Source organism: Pinus tabuliformis, chromosome 4_2 (genome assembly GCF_031772625.1).
Source record: "Pinus tabuliformis cultivar Carrire ecotype Pingquan chromosome 4_2, CPIR1, whole genome shotgun sequence".
Classification (NCBI taxonomy): domain Eukaryota; kingdom Viridiplantae; phylum Streptophyta; class Pinopsida; order Pinales; family Pinaceae; genus Pinus; species Pinus tabuliformis.
In genome coordinates this window covers 211,528,880-211,534,725 of record NC_142304.1, presented here as the reverse complement: position 1 = coordinate 211,534,725, position 5,846 = coordinate 211,528,880, and positions in this window count along the sequence as shown.

Here is a 5,846-nt window from a genome sequence, read left to right as displayed (position 1 = left end):
ACAACCTCCATATATCATAGAGGAACCTGCAACATGAATATTTGATAGCAACAATATAATGATAACATGTAAATTTCTATAAGTAACAGTATAAGTATCAGACATGAGCAAAGATATGCAACAATATATGCTTGTGGAACCATAATGCCAACAAGGAGCTTTAGGGTTATAATAGTTGTTCCCCCTTAACGAACAAACTACAACAAACTAATGATAGCAACAAAAGACCATAATGATGAATGCATATAGGAGGCTCCCCCTACATCTATGTCATTTTACCAATCACTAATATATATACACAACTGTTTAACTTAGAAACCGTGTACATACACGATTTTCCTTCACATCATCAACATATAGAAAGTAAAATGTAGTAAGTCTCAACTCCCCTGAACATGAAATACCTATCATAATAATTAGCAGAGTGATGAAGCAAGAATCGTTCCTAATATATGTTTGAGATATTCAAAGGAATCACGTGGAAGTGGATTTATAAATATATCTGCAACTTGTTACTTTGAAGGAACATATTCCAGTTTGACCTTTTGTTCAAGCAACTGTTCTCTCAGAAAATGATATTTGATTGGAATATGCTTGGTTTTTGAGTGCATAACAATATTTTTAGAGATACTTATGGCACTAGTATCATAAAAAAGAATAGGTACAGGTCGAGGACAAGTGATTTGAATGTCTTGCAATGTTTGCATAACCCATAGAAGTTGAGTGTAACAATATGAAGTAGCAACATATTCTGCCTCGACAGTAGATAGAGCGATGGAGCTTTGTTTCTTGCTGAACCATGATACCAATCGAGGTCCCAGATAAAATTCTCCTCCACTAGTGCTCTTGCAATCATCCATATTACCTTGCCAATCTACGTTTGTGTAAGCATGAAGTGTAAAGTCTACATTTTTGGGATTCCATAGACCAAAACCTTGAGTTCCTTGTAGATACTTGAATATTCTCTTAACTGCTTGGAGATGAGTTTCCTTAGGATTGGCTTGGAATTGTCCAACAATTCCAACTGGATGTATAATGTCTGGTCTTGTACCTATAAGCTAGAGAAAGATGCCAATTATAGATCTATATTCCAGTTGATTGACTGAAGGAGAATCATCATTCTGACTAAGGTTGTATCCTGTTGCCATTGGTGTGCATATTGACTTGCAGTTTGAGGTACTTGGTTTGAGAAAGAAAGATACCATTCTCAGTTTGTTGAACTTGAAGACCAAGAAAGTACGTTAGTTCACCAATTAGAGAAATTTCAAATTATTGTTGCATAACTGAGGCAAATCCTTAACTCATAGATTCTACATTGCTTTCAAATATTATGTCATCTACATAAACAACAACTATTAAAAGTTTATATTTATCCATTATAATATATAGGTTGTTATACGCATACCCCTTTTTGAACCCTTGTTGCCGAAGGTACATGTCAAAACGATAATACCATGCATGAAGGGCTTGTTTCAATCCATACAATGTCTTTTTTAAGTTTACACACAATATTTTTATCATTTCCAAGGCTAAACCCTTCACGTTGTTCTATATAGACCTCTTCTTCTAGATCCCCATTTAAGAATGCATATTTGACATCCATTTGATATACTTTAAAGCTATGAAAACTTGAAAATGCAAGAAACATTCTTATGGCTTCAAGTCTAGCTACAGGTGCAAATGTTTCTTCAAAGTCTATCCCTTCCTGTTGAGCATAGCATACAAGTCTTTCTTTGTTTCAAATTACTTCTCCATTTTCATTCAATTTGTTTTTGAACACCCATTTTGTCCCAATAATATTTTTATCATGAGGCCTTGGTACTAATTCCCATGTATGGTTCTTTTCTATTTGATCAAGTTCTTCATTCATTGCCTTAACCCAACATTCATCTTTGCTTGCTTGATTCACATTTTGAGGTTCAATTGTGGATAGTAAGGCTAGGTAACTAGAAGTTCCAACAAGAGTTCTTCTAGTTTGTATTCTTGCATCCTTTTCACCTATAATTTGAGATTCAGGATGATTTTTCTGAACATACCTTGAAGGAGTCTTTTCTAATGTATCTGTATCTTCATTTCTTTCTTCTGATGCTTCTCTATTTCCTTCTTCTACAACCTTTTGGCTTGTAGTAGGGAGAGGTTCATCATTTGTTGGTCTTCCTTTTTGGTACCTGTGGATGCTTCATCAATTACAACATCTATGCATTCAATAATCTTTTGAAGCCTTTTATTATAACATTTATATCCCTTGCTTCTAGAAGAGTATCCAAGAAGGATTCCTTCATCAACTCTAGATTCAAATTTTCCAAGCTTATCATCATTGTTCTTTATGTAACATTTTCTTCCAAAAATTCTAAAGTGTTTGACAGTTGCAGGCTTACCATACCATAGTTCATATGGAGTTTTATCATTGTTTACTTGAAGATGAGCTTTGTTAAGAATATTCACGATTGTATGTGTTGCTTCCCCCTAGAAGGTATGCGAAGTTCCCGCCTCATCAAACATGGCACATGCCATTTATTGGATTGTTCTGTTCATTCTTTTTGCTACTCCATTTTGTTGAGGAGTCTTAGCTATAGAAAACTATCTTTTGATGCCATGTTGTTCACAAAAATTGAAAAACTCATATGATATAAACTCTCCTCCTCTATCAGATCTAAGACATTTGATTTTCAAATCTAACTCATTTTCTACCAGAGCCTTGAATACTTTAAATTTATCAAATGCTTCATCTTTATATTTTAGTAAGCTAATCCAACACATTCTTGTAAAATCATTAATGAATAATATGAAGCATTATTCACTGTGAGGAGACTTCTTTCTAATAGGACCACATAAATCAATATGAATAAGTTCAAGTGGCTTACTTGAAGTACCTTCTTTAGCATTAAACTGAACTCTAGTTTGCTTACCAAATTGACATGATTTGCAGATGTTATTTTCAGGTGGAGAGATGTTGGGCAAGTCACAAACTACTCCCATTTTGCTTGATTTGTATAATTGAGAAAAGCTAAGGTGTCCCAACCTTTTGTGCCAAAGCCAACTTTCTTCATATTTGCTTAAGTAACAATGTTCTTGGTTGCCTTCCAAGACATAAACATTATCTGGAGTTCTTGTTCCCTTTATTATGATCTTACATGTATCCATATTTCTTACCATGCAATTCTTTGATATGAAAACAACTTCATGCCCTTGGTCACACATTTGACTAACACTCAACAAGTTATGTCTTAATCCATCAACAAATAAAACATTTCCAGCCTTGACCTTTTTCTTTAACAACACGGTTCCTTTCCCTTTGATAGCAGCAGGTGAGTTATTACCAAAAGTTACATTCTTTTCTTTCTTTATTTCATTAAAAGACATAAACTTATCTTTGTCACCTGTCATATGCTTTGAACATCCGTTGTCAATGTACCACATATTTTCTTGATCTCCTGCATACAAAGCTAGACCACAATTTTCAGAGTCTGTAGTTTTCTTTTTCCATACCTTGGGTGTTATTATCTTCTTCTCATGCTGGTAAGATGGTCCCATTCTGCTTCTGCATTCAATTTCTTTATGACCAAAGTTATTGCATAAAGAACATTCAATTTCATCTTGAAGAGGTGAGAAAACATTATAAGAATATTTCTTTGCCCCGATCTCATTCTTTTATTTTCTTGCTTCTCTAGTCATAATATTTTTATAAGTGACGCATTGAACAACTTTGTGACCAAAATTATGACAAGTGAAGCATTGACCTTTAAAATAGGAGTAGTATAATACCTTCTTGAGTAGCTTCCCCTTTGATTATGGTAAGGTTGTTTTGCTTGAGAGATATTTGATCCTTCATTATTTTGCCGAGAGCTATAATTCTAATGACTACTTCCTTTTACAACATTAAGATAACTTCCTATACTTGTTTTAGAAGATTTTATAGTTTTTGTTGATTCACCATTTGAATTGTATCCAAGACCTATCTTAATTAGAGGAGAGTGTTGCACTTTGATGATTTCATCTAAAGTCTCAGATCCTTTAGCAAATCTAAGATTTAGAGCCCTTGTTTTCTCAAGTTTCTTTCTTAGACCCACTATTTCAAGTTCTAAACTTTCATTGTGTCTTTCCTTTTCTAGAACTTGTTTCTTCAAAGTTTCTTCAGCTAATTTAACTTCTTCTAAACGGATTTTTAGCTGAGTTGTTTCTTCAATAAGAGTATTTTCCTCACAGATACCATTTTCTTCTAGAGCAGCCATAAAAACATCATCATATTCATCTACACATTTTTCTTCAAATGCCATAAGCAATTACAATCTTGATCATATTCAACATCTTCATTATTGGAAGAATATTCACTATCTTAGTGAGTATAAAAACTTTTCGTGTTATCAATCCTTCCTTTAACATTCCATTTTGAAGAATTCTTCCCTATCCTACGATTTTCTTTATAAGGACATTTAGCAACGTAGTGACCAACCTGAAGCCTACATCTAAACTTTTCAGTTTCTACTTGGAGTTTCTTCATGAAATTTGCTTCTTCTTCGTCTGAAATGTAACCTGATTCCTTAAGCTCTTCCTTTTCCTTTCCTTTGTATGTAAGCTTTGAATGTTGCTTCTCTGATATCTAATGGACCCCTTTTTCTCATTTCATAAGATGGTAAGATCCCATGAAGTTGTTCAATAGCAAGGTTCTTCAAATCTTGCATTTTTTCAATGGCAGATATTTTGGAATCGAACTTCGGGGTTAGATATATTAGAATTTTCTCAACAACAATCGAATCTTTTACTTCATCACTAAGATTTCTCGTTGAGTTAACAATCTCATCTACACTAAGGAAAAAACTTGCAATACTTTCATCATTATGCAGTATGAGAGTCTCATATTGAATTCTAAATGTTTGAAGTTTAGCGCTTTTTACCGTAGTGTCACCTTCATAGCTCCGGATAATCTTATCCCATGTAGCTTTTGCGGTATTCAACTGCATAACCTTCACAAATTCTGATTCTGCCAAGCTTCCTAAGAGAGCATTAAATACCTTTGCATTGGTCTCATATTGTTTCTTCCCTACATCATCTATGGGAATGGAGGATGGATACTGATAACCTCCTTCAACGATTTCCCAAACATCAGCTCCAAGTGACTACAAATATGCTCTCATTCTGACTTTCCATAAAACCGAGTTAGTTTCATTAAACAAGGGTGGCCATGTAGAAGATACTCCCTCTTGATTGCTCATTTTGATGAATCTCCCTTTAAGTGATCAAGCTTCTTCCAAGGGACCTGCTTTGATACCAATTGTTAAGAAAAACGCTGAAGTGGGGGGGGGGGGGTGAATCAGTTTTACACACTTCAATTTTTCAATTTCTTATTCTGATTTATGTACACTACTGTCATTAAGGAAACAAGCGTATGGATGCGACTGTGATCAATGCAACCCACGTACATCCAAATAACTAGTTTATCATTAATTTCATTACCTGTTCATATTTAACCAATGCATAATTACTTCATTATTCATTCATTAAGAAACAATAAAGAGTAGATAGATCATCAACACACAATAAACATATCAACACATATGAACACCAAGATTTTAGGTGGAAACCCAATGTGGAAGAAAACCATTGTCATCTATGTCTTATTCTTTTATTATAAAGTAAAACTTCTTACAATCTTGTACTGGCACAAACTCCAACCAGTACGCAGGTAACCACATGTAGAAAGCTGCAACCTTCTCTCATTCTCCAACACCTACTAGAAGGGAGCTACAACCCCCTGAACTTGTTAAGGGATCTCCTACCCCCTTTCTGAAGGCTCCTACCTTCAGCTCCTTGTGGACCACTTTTCAGAATGTTTCAAACTAGATGCA